Below are 15,781 nucleotides of genomic sequence, written 5' to 3'. Positions count from 1 at the left end.
TTCAGGAATTTTTGACTGGAGGCTGGTAAGTAGCCTTGGTACACGCTCTCTATTTGTGAACTGAATTATCCGATTAACCAGGAGATAACCTACGACAAGTGAGGGAGTCCTGGGTTAGGGGGTGTCCGGATGGCCGGACTATGACCTTCGGCCGGACTCCCGGACTATGACGATACAAGATTGAAGACTCTGTCCCGTGTCCGGATGGGACTTTCCTTGGCGTGGAAGGCAAGCTTGGCAATACGATATGAAGATCTCCTCCCATTGTAACCGACTCTGTGTAACCCTAGCCCTCTCCGGTGTATATAAACTGGAGAGTTTTAGTCCGTAGGACGAACAACAATCATACCATAGGCTAGCTTCTAGGGTTTAGCCTCTCTGATCTCGTGGTAGATCCACTCTTGTACTACCCATATCATCAATATTAATCAAGCAGGAGTAGGGTTTTACCTCCATCTAGAGGGCCCGAACCTGGGTAAAAACATCGTGTCCCTTGTCTCCTGTTACCATCCGCCTAGACGCACAGTTCGGGACCCCCTACCCGAGATCCGCCGGTTTTGACACCGACATTGGTGCTTTCATTGAGAGTTCCTCTGTGTCGTCACCGTCAGGAAGGATGCCGCACCCCGTCTTTAAAGACGGTGCTGTTGCTAAAGGAGCTTTGGCTATCAGCCAAACTCTCCGGCTAGGAAGGTTTTTGATGACCGCCTGTTCGGCCGCCGCGCCGACGATGACCTCTCGGTCCATCGAAAGCAATCTTCACATCAGCTCGGAACTCGCCGAGCAGTTAGATCCGACGGAGCTCTCTTCCCTGAATGAGCTCCTGGATCGCATTGCCGCCCTGGGAGTCGCTACAGATTACGGCCAGATTGGGCTTAAACCCGATCAGAGAGAGATCGACTCTCCCCAGGTCACCCACCACGTTGAAGTGGTGGAAGAACAATGCGGCGCATCTTCGCCCGCTCTAAGGACCAGATGTGTCCGGATTCCCGACCCCTCCAAGCCGGATACCCGCGGAGGGGAGGATGTTGCCCAAGTCCTGAACCTAAAGTCAGGCAGCAGGCCTGATTCATTGAATAATGTCCAAGAAAGCAAGCTTCCGAATTCGGAAACTTCTTGGCCCCTGAATCTTTTATCGGGCAAGGTTCCGGATTTAAATCCACCCGCCCACCCAACTATAAGGGATTTATCCCAAATACGGCAAGTGCCCGGGGAAACAGTACACCACTATTGGGCCAGATTCCTCCTGGTTATGAACAGGATAAAGGACTGCCGTGAGGAAGAAGCAATTTCATTCTTCTGTAACAACTGCACGGACATCGGAATCCTCAACGCCATAAGTCGCCGCGAAATTACACGCTTCGCCGACTTGACATCCATAGTACGAAAGTACTGTGCGACAGAAAGCGTTCGGAAAACCGAAGATAAATTCTGGGACAATCCGGCCCTGAATACAACACGAGTCCGAAACAAAAGGGCGCATTATCGCCAGGCACCTGAGCCAAACATCAAAAAACAAAAACCCTCTATAGGGTATGGGACCGTACTGGAGGGATGGCTCAATGGACCCTGTAAAATTCATAGTTCAGGGGAAGTCACACCAACTCACAGCCTTAGAGCATGTTGGATACTCCGGCAGGTGGCCAGAAGTGGCGAGGAGCTTCTAACTCCAGAATCCGAAGAACACCACCCCAGAAACGCCAGTACGGTGTCGACAGTCTTCGAGACCTTCGCATCAAACAATGCGAGGAAACGAACCCTCCGCAACCTTACCGAAGTCTACCAAGTAGCAACAATAAACCCATGGAGTGACACGGCTATTACTTTTAATGCCAGTGATGAACCTAAATTCCGGACAGCCCGAGCACCAGCCGCATTGGTCCTCAGTCCGATAGTGGACGACTTTCGACTTACAAAGGTACTCATGGACGGCGGCAGCGGACTTAACCTCATCTATGAGGAAACCCCATGCGAAAAATGGAAATAGACTGGAGCCGCATTGAGCGAAGCAACACAACCTTCAGAGGAATAATACCAAGCCGGGAAGCGTGCTGTTCAGGGAAAATCACACTGGATGTGGTGTTCGGCACGCCGGATAATTACAGATCCGAGGAGGTCACATTTCAAGTGGCCCCGTTCAACAGCGGATACCACACTCTGCTAGGGTGAGAAGAATTTACAATTTTTCAAGCCATACCCCATTATGGGTACATGAAGCTCAAAATGCCCGGACCCAACGGAATCATCACTCTTGCAAGTGATCCGGACACAGCGCTCCGCGCCGAAAACAAGACAGCCGCACTGGCCCTGGAGGCATTATCCGAAGCCCTAGCGGCCGAGGAACTAACTGCGTTGCGCTCCACGGTGGACAGGGACGATGTGATACTAGATAAGAGATCCAAGTCCACCTCTTTCAAACCAGCGGACGAAATAGTCAAATTCCAAGTCCATCCAACGGACCCCACAAAAACGGCCTCCATCGGGGCACAACTAAAACCCGATGTAGATGCCGCACTCAGAGAATTCCTGTGAGAAAATAGGGACATTTTTGCCTGGCACCCTTCAGACATGCCAGGAATCCCACGCAGGCTGGCTGAGCACAGCCTGAACATCCTAAAAGGGTTTAAGCCCGTTAAGCAGACTCTGCGGCATTTCTCCAAACCCAAGAGACAAGCCATGGGAGAAGAGCTAGCAAAACTACTGGAAGCCGGATTCATCAGAGATATAAAACATCCGGACTGGCTAGCAAACCTGGTGATGGTACCAAAGAAGGACAAATCCTGGAGCCTATGTGTCGATTTCAAATACCTAAATAAGGCCTGCCCAAAGGATCCTTTCCCGGTCCCCCGAATTGATCAAATCATCGACGCCACCGCAGGACACGACTCATTGTGTTTCCTCGATGCATACTCTGGCTACCACCAAATCAAGATGGCAGAGTCAGACCAAGCCACAACGGCATTCATCACCCCATACGGCCCATTCTGCTTCAACACGATGCCCTTCGGGCTCAAAAACGCCGGTGCAACATATCAGCGCATGATTCAGACATGTCTGGCTAACCAGATCGGCAAAACAGTTGAAGCATACGTAGATGACGTGGTCGTCAAAACCAAACACGTCGATACTCTAGTAGACGACTTGAGGCTCACGTTCGACAATCTCCGAACATATGACATTAAGCTCAACCCGGAAAAATGCGTTTTCGGCGTACCAGCCGGAAAGCTCTTGGGCTTCATCGTATCCGGTAGAGGAATTGAAGCAAACCCAGCCAAGATCCGAGCTCTGTCACAATTGGATACCCCAAAAGACCTCAAACAAATACAAAAATTGACAGGATGCATGGCGGCTCTAAGCCGCTTTATCTCCCGCTTAGGAGAAAAGGCATTACCCCTCTATCTCCTCCTGCGGCGCACCGAACACTTCGAGTGGACGGATGCCGCCACGGCCGGACTCGAAGAAATAAAAGCCATACTGGCAACAAATCCGGTCCTGGCCGCGCCCAACACGGGCGAACCAATGCTATTATACATCGCGGCAACCCATCAAGTTGTAAGCGTGGTGCTCGTCGTCGAACGAGAAACGGACGGACACAAGTTCCCTCTCCAAAAACCAGTTTACTACGTGTCCACTGTCCTAACTCCATGCAAGTCACGGTACCCGCATTATCAAAAGATAGCATACGCGGTGTTCATGGCATCCCGGAAGCTGCGACACTATTTTCAAGAGTGTTCAATAACAGTGGCATCCGAAGTACCTCTTAATGATATTATAAACAACCGCGACGCAACGGGCCGGATTGCCAAATGGGCCATCGAGCTCCTCCCGTTCGACATAACTTACAAGCCAAGGCGAGCTATTAAGTCGCAGGTTTTGGCCGACTTCATCGCCGAATGGACTGAAGCCGAGCTCCCTAAAGAGTACGGCGCATACTCCAACTGGATCATGCACTTCGACGGCTCCAAAATGTTGGCTGGCCTGGGGGCTGGCGTCGTTCTGACGTCCCCAACCGGAGATACAGTCCAATACGTACTTCAGATAATGTACACGGATTCCAACAACGCAGCCGAATACGACGCCCTTCTACATGGTCTCCGGATGGCAGTCTCCATGGGCATTCAGCGCCTAGAGGTCCGCGGGGATTCAAACCTCGCAATATCCCAAATAAATGGAGACTTTGACGCCAAGGATCCGAAAATGGCAGCTTACCGCAACGCCGTCTTAAAGATGTCAGCTCGGTTTGAGGGGCTCGAATTTCATCACATAGCCCGGGAGAATAACCAGGCAGCAGACATGTTGGCACGCATCAGCGCCAAGCGCGATGCCGTCCCTCCCAACATCTTCCTAGAGAGGCTGTTCAAGCCATCCGTATCATGGGAGGGAGAGTCCGGAAACAATAGCCCGGACACAACCGCACTGCCCCTCACCGAACACTCTGACACAGTTGGTGGCTCCGCCAACGAAACAACACCGTCAGCCCACACAATAATGGCAGTCATTGCCCCGTGGACAGAACCATTCCTAGCCTACCTAACTAGGCAGGAACTTCCCGAGGACCAAAACGAGGCCCGCTGCATAGTGCGGCGATCTAAAGCCTACAAAGTCCACGAGGGAGAGCTTTATAAGAAAAGCACAACCGGAGTCCTTCAAAGGTGTATCTCCGAAGAGGAAGGGCGAGACCTTCTGGCTGAAATTCATGCCGGACTTGGCGGGCACCACGCCGCAGCCCGGGCCCTTGTAAGCAAGGCCTTCCGTACCGGATTTTATTGGCCAACGGCCCGGGCAGACGCTCAGGACTTAGTGCAGCGATGCGTCGGTTGCCAGTTATTCGCCAACCAAAGCCACATGCCGCCTACCGCCCTACAAACTATACCCATTACCTGGCCTTTTGCGGTCTGGGGGCTTGACATGGTTGGACCCCTTAAAGGAGGAACCCACAAGCAAAAATATCTACTGGTCATGGTGGACAAATTCACCAAATGGATAGAGGCCAAGCCTGTAAAGACGGCCGAATCCGGACCGGTGATAGACTTCATATCCGGGGTCGTACACCGTTACGGCGTCCCCCACAGCATCATAACTGACAACGGCACAAACTTCACGGCCGATGAAGTTAAAGTCTGGTGCAAAAACATGGGCATTAAGCTCGACTACGCTTCAGTCTATCACCCTCAAACCAATGGTCAAGTCGAGCGAGCCAACGGTCTCATTATGAGCGGCATCAAACCCAGACTAGTGCGATCCCTCAAGGAATCTAACACGCACTGGGTAGAGGAGCTTGACTCCGTACTCTGGGGGCTGCGGACCACGCCGAATCGCACTACCGGATTCACACCATTTTTATGGTATACGGCGCAGAGGCAGTACTGCCATGCGACATAATTCATGACTCACCTCGAGTGCGCATGTACGAAGAAAGAGAAGCCGAGCTCGATCGGCAGGACAGCTTGGACGCATTGGAGGAGGAGCGCGACGTGGCAAAAGCTCGTTCCGCATTCTATCAACAGCAGGCTCGAAGATATCAAAGCAGAGAAGTACGGGCCAAAACTTATAACGTTGGCGAACTAGTTCTACGCCTGCCGGACAAGAAAAAGGACAAACTAAAGCCCAAATGGGAGGGTCCCTTCATAATCGACCAAGTACTGACTGGTGGAGCGTACCGTCTGCGAAACGCATCGGACAACCGACTCGAGCCGAACCCATGGAACGCAGCACGCCTACGAAGATTCTACGCCTAGCGCCGGACTCCGTGTTCGTCTCCTTCCTCTGTCCCCTTTTTATTTTTATTTTTATTTTTTCACATTAGCTGTCCGGGATTTCGCTCCCTCTCCCTACCTTTTTTCTCCCAAGCCCTTAGGGGCTTGCATGTGCATTGTTCGCACATACTTGACGCGCCACCCGCGCTCATCATACCTGGGGGCTTCTTTATCAGAAGTTTATATAAAACGGGCCTCATGCCCAAAACATGTGTGACACTTCCGCATGAACCTTTTATACACCATTATATGCATCGATATGACTTAAGTTTTGGCCAAGCTGGGTTGCCTGGCTCCTGTGCTTACCCCTACGTTCCCGTTCGTTCGGCTAGGTGGTAAAGGGAGCACCTCTGCGATTGTTACTGCCGGGTCAGCCGGATGTGTACCTCAGACTGGGTGAAGCCGAAAGCTAGCGTTCTTAAGGGAATATTCGGTCGGTGAACTAAAAGATGATCTTTCGTGTTTATTTATCTGCCCCCAGATGCTTTTCTGCTCTTTTTAGCAGTTCGGACATGCACTTTAGGGCATGCCTCCCAGGGAAAGGAACCCCTAACGGAACTATTCTCCCTGGAAGATGTTTCTTACTAACCATGTAATATAACATAACTAGTTGGGCACTTGTCTGCTAAAGCAATTATGACCCCTACGCCTTGTCTCCATGCATGCCCCGGTTCTTACATAATCGAGAGGGTATTCGGACACACTCCGGACTATAGGGTCCAGAGGTCGAAGCGAAAAGGTCCGCAATGACAAACGATCTACAATCCGGCTAGAAGGCATTTTTCATGTCATTTTAAATTACAGAGTCAATCCGACTCGGTATATTCTTCTTCAATACCATCCAACAGGCGGTCTAATTTACAGTCCTGTTGGGAATACTTTGCAGCCAGCTCTACCTGGCCATATACTAAGCTGACAGGGATCTCCTTTCCGTCAGGACCCATAGGGCCGACCTCGGCCATGTGGTTTGGGTCAGCCTTCGTGTACCGAGTCTTCACCATGGCCCAGGCCTCCCTGGCACCTTGACGGCAGGCCGATATCTTCCACAACCGGAAGCGCTGCCGCACTCCCTCCAGCTTCTTTGTAAGCTCCCCAAGGCCTTCGGGCATGGAGAGGGATGGCCACATAGCCTGAATGACGCTCTGCATTGCCTGCCGAACTCGTTCGTGCAGTTGCAACAGCTCGGGAAGAAGGTCTCCCGTTGAACCGGGCATTTCCTCCGCAGGACGACCTGTCAGCAGACCTACAGACATAGCTCTGTTAATCGACTTCCTCGCCGAATTCTTTTTTCGAAGATTCGTTCAAGCACTTACTAAAAATGCCGCGTCGAAGTCGCCGATTCTCCTTTACGGAAGCAGACAGCTGAATACGAACATCCTTTAGTTCCTCGCCCAGCTGGGTATTGGCGTCTTGAAGTTTGTTCTTCTCTTGCCTCACCCTCGTCAGCACGCTCTCGCCAGCCTTTAGTTGGCGTAGGAGTTGTTGCTTGTCCGGATTTACTCCGGCCCCATCTGCACTATTATAGTCAGAGTTGCACACCTGCCGCACTTCACAACGGAATTATCTTTCGAAGCATATATTACCTGAGGGCGTCTCCTTGGCATTTTCTGAAGTGGCCAGTGCGGCCTCGAGTTGGGCCTTGCACTCTTCAAGCTCCTGGGACAGTTGCGTATTCTTCTTTGTAAGACACTGCATAGCACATGATCCTTAAAACAGTTATCTTCACTGTTTCAAGTCTCGGGGGCTACTGACATATATAACCTTCAATTTTACTCACCTGTATGTCTTTTACATACTGCTCTGTGGCTCTGGCTAGACCATTTTGAGCGGCACGGAGATACGCATCTCCTGTATTAAAGGCGTCCAACGCCTCTGGGGAAAAACATGCGTCACGAAGAACAGTCCGGCGACGCCTGTGGTTCAGGGCACTCTCCACCTCTGAATTGGTGGCAGATAGCCCGTCTGCGTCCTCTGTCGGAGGAACGCCCGAGGCGCGCCCCGTGCCCGTCTCCGCTTCCGGACCCGGCCTTGAACCTTGGCCGGCGGATATAGTCCGGCGGGCTCTCTTCTTTCTAAGAAAATCATGAGCGTTAGTAAGACTCAAGGGCATAAACCCTAGGCGTTAAATTTGCACGCCGTACCGTTGCGCCGGAATCTCGATCTGGTCCGCACTTCTTTTTGGCCCGCCTGGCTTCAGCGGCCCTTGTTGGCTGCCCACCGCGGGCTCGGCCTTCCGCCTCAAGGATTTACCCTGCGAAACGAAACACTATTAGTTCACGGCATTCAAGATAAAGCATGGATGGATCTCCTTAAAAATACTGGGACTTCGGTCTCGGTTACCTTTGAGGCTGGAAGTAGTCCGGGATAGTCGGCCGTAATGGCCACTAGGGTGTTATCCCTACTCAATTGATGAAACACCCCGTCAATTAACTCCACACATAAGTCCGGATCCTCTTGGGAGTCCGGATCGAGGGACCGTTCCGGGTCCTCGGGTTGTGGAGGAGGGCTGTTTATCTCCTTCACAGTCTGGCGCAGCTCCTGCGTTAACATTGTTAGACTAAGTACTCAATTACGGGAATTTCGAAAGCGGGTCGGCAGGTGAAAATGTTCGCTCACCCAACTGGGAGGATTGTACATGGAGAATCCGCCCTCCGGGTTGGCACGGAGGAATTCCTCTTCTTCTCCCTTGTACAAAGCGGATAAGATTCTCGTTAAAGTGGCGGCCGAATCTGGCCCCTTACGACCGCACCGGGTGGCGTCGTCCTCCCCGTTGAAATCCCACATAGGGTGGCCTCTGTATTGAAGCGGCTGCACCCCTCGCGTAATGCATATGGCCATGACCTTGATCATGGTCAGTCCGGAATGAGCCAACAACCTTATCCGGCTCATCAGGTAAAGGACGTCCCTGTCAGTTTCCCTCTGAGGGTTCCGCGGGCGCCAGCTCAGGCGCTTCTTCAACGGAGCATTATTGAACTCAGGGAGGCCGATCCGTACAGGGTCCGGCAGGGGGACGTCATCTATATAGAACCACTCCGAGGACCAGTCCTCGGACGTCCTCTTTGGGGTACCGGATAGATATCCGGTCCCGGCGATGCGCCATAGTTCGGCTCCGCCCACTTGATAAATAGACCCCTCCTGAGAACGGGGCACGAGGCAAAACAACCTCTTCCACAGCGCGAAATGGGCCTCAACGCCCAAGAACAGCTCGCAGAGGGCCACGAAGCCCGCAATGTGCAGAATGGAGGCGGGCGTGAGGTTGTGTAGCTGGAGGCCGTAGAACTCCAGCAACCCTCGGAGAAACGGATGAATTGGAAATCCGAGTCCTCTCATCAAATAAGGGACTAGGCATACCCGCTCTCCTTGAGAGGGATTGGGGACGCTCTCCGCCTGCTCTCCGCCGCTATAGGTAGCAATCCCGGCTCGAACTGGGACCATATATGCTGGGGGGAGAAGCCCCTTGGACTGAAGCACTACTAGCTCGCTATGCGGGACGGAACACCGCCCCCAATCTCCGGGCCGAGGGCTGGAGAGGCGAGAGGAGGAGCTGCACCGACCGGCCATGATGGAATGGATCTCTGTCGAAGGCACTCTGATGAAGGCTCGCGGAGGGAAGATGGTGTGAATTGGATCTAAATCCCCGTCTCTTTTATGGGCGGTTCATTAACGCAACCGGGGGGGGGGTAAATGAAAAAATCCCCTGGCTTTTCGCATTCGTTTGACACGTGGAAGATGGTCATTATGGGGCACAGAAGCCGAGGAGGGCAGCACGCACTAGAAGCCGGACACTATTCGACGGGTACAGGGAATTTGAAGAAGAACCCGCCTTGCAATGCCGAAGACAACTTGCGCGCCGGACTCGTCGTCATTGAAGCCTGGTTCAGGGGCTACTGAGGGAGTCCTGGATTAGGGGGTGTCCGGATGGCCGGACTATGACCTTCGGCCGGACTCCCGGACTATGAAGATACAAGATTGAAGACTCCGTCCCGTGTCCGGATGGGACTTTCCTTGGCGTGGAAGGCAAGCTTGGCGATACGATATGAAGATCTCCTCCCATTGTAACCGGCTCTGTGTAACCCTAGCCCTCTCCGGTGTCTATATAAACCGGAGAGTTTTAGTCCATAGGACGAACAACAATCATACCATAGGCTAGCTTCTAGGGTTTAGCCTCTCTGATCTCGTGGTAGATCCACTCTTGTACTACCCATATCATCAATATTAATCAAGCAGGAGTAGGGTTTTACCTCCATCGAGAGGGCCCGAACCTAGGTAAAAACATCGTGTCCCTTGTCTCCTGTTACCATCCGCCTAGATGCACAGTTCGGGACCCCCTACCCGAGATCCGCCGGTTTTGACACCGACAGCAAGGATCATGATGGCAGCGCGGTTTCGTTCATCAGGCAAAACTGTGTGTACACAGCGTACCATGCGTCTCTGCATGCACCATACCCTGATATGTGCCGCCATGCTCTGCAGCACAAAGTAGGAGAGAGAGTAGCAAGTATCAGACTTTGACCTGTTGGCTGGAGTTTCCCCAGTCAGGCACCCATCTGGTTCAAGCCGTCAGCCAATCTCCACAGCTTAATAAATAGTAACGTCTAACTAAGCCAGTTAGTTAGATGCATACACTTGTGTAGTAGGATCTTTATTTAGTTTGATGCATACACTTGTTCTTTTTTGGTAGCCCTTTTGTAATGATGGCTGATGTTTTGTTTGGAAGAGAGAGCTGCGTCTTCACTCTTCTGGCCTGCTGACTGCTTCTGTTGCACCCCCAGCCCTGGTTGCTGCTGCTGCTATTTTCAATGTAAAATCAGTAGTATATTTCGTCTGTTGGTTGAATAAATGTGTTGTAAGAACGACAAACACAATGTTTTGGAAGTCGTTGCACGGTTCGATCCTTTAGTGCCCCGTACCGTACGTAGCTCATACTATTTTTCGTACGGAACACATTTTCCACTTGTTGATAACATGCAGCCCACTGATGAAGGCCCAATAGAGAAGCCCATAATTAACTGGAAGGGAGGATCTCACATGAATCCGTCCCAGGTACATGCTCATGGTCCCCTAAACATAAATAAGTAAATAAATAAATAAAGCTAAATGCTCATGCACCAGTTCTTTGGGAAAATAGGTAGCCCAGTATTTCTTTTTGAAGTATACCCAAGCTAGGCCTATTTGTTTTCTCCGAATTACTGGGCTGCAAATCTTTCAAGACGAGGAGGGATGCATTCCGTCCTGGCCAAAGAGTATGGTCAATGTCTGTTAAAACTAATATCAAAAGGGGTTGAAAATTCCAAAAAAATTATAGCAAATGGGATATTAGTTTCTTTTTTTGTTTTTGTTCTTCACTGATATCTTATACATATTTCATTGGATTTAACATGACATAGTACTAATTTATTTTTAAATTTGTTTTAGTATGGCTATTAATTTTTGGATTAAGAATATTTTGTTCCCCAGCAAAAATTTGCGAATTCTCAAAATTTCCCACATATTTAGTTAATTTTTTGACCCTGGTACTGACCAGAAAATGGCCAGCAATTCTAAAAATGGAAAACGGACTGCAATAAATTCCATATGAATTAGAAAATGAGTAAAAATTCTAAAAATAATAGCAAATGGGCTTTACACGCCACAGATTTCGAGGCTGACTTGTTTAGGCAAGGCTTTGTCAGTGAACACATGATTCTAGCAGCAGTGACTGTTGGATGTCCATCCAACGACTGACGTGCTTCTTCAATCTCTGATCTTCCTGCTCCAGCCGCCTAAACTAGCGCCGGCGGGACTGCCCGCTCCCTCCTCTTGTGGCCCGCTGTAATGCTGCGCAGGCTTCCCCGGCCCACCCTAATCCCTCCGCTGGCCTGGCCTCACGCAATCAACTGCCTCCTTATTACGCGAAAAAATGATTCCTCCTAGTGACATCTGGGGCGCACCGGTTGGGAGGCTGACCTGTGGGCCTACTAAGTTGACGCGTATGCATGGCTTGTCAACTTAGTCATCAAACGATTCTAGCAGCAGTAACCGTTGGATCGAACGTTCCTGCTGCTTCTTCAATTGTTGCTCTTCTTGCACCAGCCGCCCAAACCAGCACCGGGGAGACCGCCTGCTCCTGCCTCCAGTGGCGGGTTGTGCTGCCGTTGAGGCCTCATCGCCCCCTACTACTCCCACCGCTAGCCATGCCCTGCAGCAACGGCAGCCTCACACCGCAGCCAAACTAGTGAACCCTCATACTCCTCTCCGTGTGGGCATCCACTGCCGCGTCTTCCCCGGCTCCGCGTCATCCCCTTCCTAGGCCTCTCCGTCATCCATCGCCTTGGTGCTCTCGGCGCGGCGTGGTCAATGTGGTCAACGACATTCCATCGGAAGAGTACTGTACGTGGAGAGGCTGACAGCTGGGTCCACTGCCATAGCCTAGTTTTTTTGTGATTTGCCAAGTAAGTCGCTTTGTCAGGCCTATTGGGCTGCAAATCTTTCAAGACGAGGAGAGCTTTCATTCGGCTAGCCAAGAAAATGGCCCATCAGTAATGAGAAATGGGTTGGACATTTTTAAAACACATCAAACCGGCAATTAGTTTCAAATATCTTTTTTTTCATTTCGAGATTTTAAATTACATTAATTTTTATGCGTTGAGAATTTGTTGGATTTTATATTGATATACATTTATTTTTAAAATCAGTTTGAATGTGAGTTGAAATTTCAGGATTAAAAACAGTTCGGACCGCACCGAAATTTGCAAAATTTCGTATAATTTTTTAACCGTGGCCACAATATGGGCTGTAATGCTAACAAAAAGAATATGGGATTTAAAAAAACTATAAGAATTAGCAAATGGGCTGTAAATTATTAGAAATAATGGCAGATGGGTTGTATGCTGTTTGCCACAGATTTGATGCTTTCCTAAAAAAAGGTTGACGCACAAGCAGTGACTGTTGGATGGCCATCCAATGGCCGTCGTGCTTCTTCAATCTCTGCTCTTCCTGCTCCAGCCACTCAAACAAGCGCCAGCGAGACTGCCTGCTCCCTCCTCCCCGCGACCGGCTCTGCTGCCGCGCAGGCCTCACTGCCCCACCGTACTCCCATCGCTGGCCTAGCCATCCCTCTACTCACCCACACCTGCTGTTATTCTCCGTCGACGGCAGACGAACCAGTAAACCCTCGTATAGTTGTACTCCCCTCTGCGTGGGAAACAACTGCCGAGTCTTCCCTGCCTCCGTGTCGTTCCCTTCCTAGGCCTCGCCGTCGTCTACCGCCCTGGTGCTCTCGGCGCGGCCTAGTCAACGTGGTCAATGACCGACATGCATCTGAAGTGGACTGTACGTGGAGAGGCCGACAGTTGAGTCCACGGCCGCACACAAGGAAATGCCTCCTTATTACGCGCAAAATAATAATTCCTCCACTTGACATCAGGGACCCACCGAAAGGGCCTCTGTATTTCAAGAAAAAAAGTTACCGCCGCTGACAGCTCGGACCCACCAGCTATATCTTCGCACGCAAGGAAGTGCCTCCTTATTACGCACAAAAAAATGAATACTCCCCCTATTAGCTGCTACCCAGTATAGTGGTAGGCTGACTTGTGGGCCTACTAAGTTGACAGGGACGGAGGGCTTTGTCAACTTAGTCAATATGCACGATTCTAGCTCCAGTGACCGTACGATGTCCATCCAACGGCCGTAGTGCTTCTTCAACCTCTGGTCTTCTTGCTCCAGCTGCCCAAACCAGCACCGGTCGTGCCTCGTGCTCCTGCCTCCCGTGGCCGGCTGCGATGCGGCAGAGGCCTCACCACCGCCTACTACTCCCACCGCTGGCCAGGCCATCCCTCTACTCAACCACACCCCCTGTTATTCTGCGGCGACGACAGCCTCACACCGCAGCGAACCAGTGAACCCTCGTACTCCTCTGCGCGTGGGCATCCACTGTCGCGTCTTCCTCGGCTCTGAGTCGTCCCCTTCCTAGGCCTCACCGTCGTCCACCGCCCTGGTGCTCTCGGCGCGGCGTGGTCAACATGGTCAAGGAACGGCTTCCATCGGATATGGATTGTACGTGGAGAGGCTGACAGCTGGGTCCACGGCCGCAGCAAGGAAGTGCCTCCTTATTACGCGCAAAATAATTATTCCTCCACCTGACAGCGGGGACCCACCGGACGGGCCACCGTATTTCGCGAAAAAATGTTTCCCCTGACTACTGGGACCCACCAGCTACATCTTCGCACGCAAGGAAGTGCGTCCGAAAAAAACGATTCGCCCCCTAACTGCTCGAACCCACCAGCTACATCTTCGCACGCAAGGAAGTGTCTGACAGTCGGGACCCACCTGGTCGAAGCGTATGTAGCGTTGTCATTCTGGTCGCGAACGTGTGCGTACATATATACTAGTGGATGTAGAGGCGTGCACGTGTCATAGTAAAGGCGCGTATGTGTCGTAGTAGAGGCGCGTACGTGTCGTAGTAGAGGCACGCACGTAGCACGTACACGTACGTATAGCGGCCAGTGTGCAAGAAAGAAAATACGGCCACGTATGTGTACATACGGGCGGGGTCTCGAACGCCTACTCACGCATACGTACGGCCAGGGCTCGTGTACATGGCTAGGTGGGAACAGAGAAACAACGTCGTCGTCGTGTTCATGGGGAGCCAACCGGCTGGGTCAGAATGGAATGCATCGTCGTGTTCATCGGGAGGGCTTGGATGGAACAGGCGATGGAAACAAGGCTTGGCATACCACAGAACGGAGGAAACGGCCTTGTGTTCGACCGACCACATTCAAAACGGGATCTTGTTGATCGGGAGGGGTTTGGCGTACCGCAAAACGGTGGAAACGGACCTCCTATGGTCGAAACGGGGGTCCTGTTGATTGGGAGGGGCGTGGCGTACCACAAAACAGAGGAAACGGACCTCCTACGGTCGAAACGGGGGTCCTGTTGATCGAGATGGGTGTGGCGTATCGCAAAACGGATGAAACGGACTTGTGTTGGAGCACTACGGTCGAAATGGGGGTCCTGTTCATCGGGAGGGGTGTAGCGTACCGCAAAACGGGACTCCACGGCATACTGTTCATCTCCACCGTCGACCTCCTCCAGCCTCCACGGGCTAGTATTCATCCACCGCCAACCTCCTCCAGCCTCCACCTGCGACTATTCATCCAGCCTCCACCGTGCGCTACTCCACCGGCTACTGTAAAACCACCCCTCTCCACGGGCTCCTGTTCAACCACCCCTCCACGGGCTACTGTTCATCCACCCCTCCACCATCTACTGTTCATCCAGCCCTCCACGGGGTCGTCCTATTCATCCAGCCCTCCACACCACGGGGTCCTGTTCATCCAGAGGCAACGCCACCGCTCACTGTTCATCCACCCCCCCCCACAATGCTCACTGTACATCCAATAGATCGGCTTCAGTTAGCAGCAGTAGCGAAGGAATCACTCGATCAGGTTCAGTTAACAGCCATCGATCAATCGCTCGAGTTCAGTAACGCGTAGCCTGCAGTGCAATCGCTCGGGTTCAGTTAGAGCCCAACGCCTCGCTCGGGTTAAGTTAGAGCCAACGCCTCGCACACACGCGCGTACGTGTACGAGAGAAACGCGTCGCTCGGCCCCCGACCTCCCACCGTAACCGGGAACTCCCTGAAATTTTCCTCCCCCTTGCTTCTACCATGGTTTTTTCCATCATGGAGGGCCCAAAGAATGTCATGCAGCTGCATCTCCGGCCCGCCCAGGATGAAAAGCCCATTTTCTGTCATGATTTTTTATCATAGAAGTAGGAGCCCACCGCATCTATGATGATACCGGGTTTTGTCACAATTATCGTCATAGAAGTGTCATATGTATGACAGAAAAAAAATTGTTCGGCCCAAAATGTCACGGATGTGTCTTTTTTTGTAGTGTACCCTACTCCAGTGTGTGGCGTGTGGATTGCCTCAGCGGCTGATGATGAACAGTACAAAGGAAGAACAGCCTCGCGAGGGGTGTTCTTGAAATGGTGTGGTGTTCTACTTGGGAAGGATTCGATCCTAGTTACCAGCTCAAGGTGAG

Source organism: Triticum aestivum, chromosome 4B (genome assembly GCF_018294505.1).
Source record: "Triticum aestivum cultivar Chinese Spring chromosome 4B, IWGSC CS RefSeq v2.1, whole genome shotgun sequence".
NCBI classification, from domain to species: Eukaryota; Viridiplantae; Streptophyta; class Magnoliopsida; order Poales; family Poaceae; genus Triticum; species Triticum aestivum.
Note: the sequence above shows the minus strand (reverse complement) of the source record.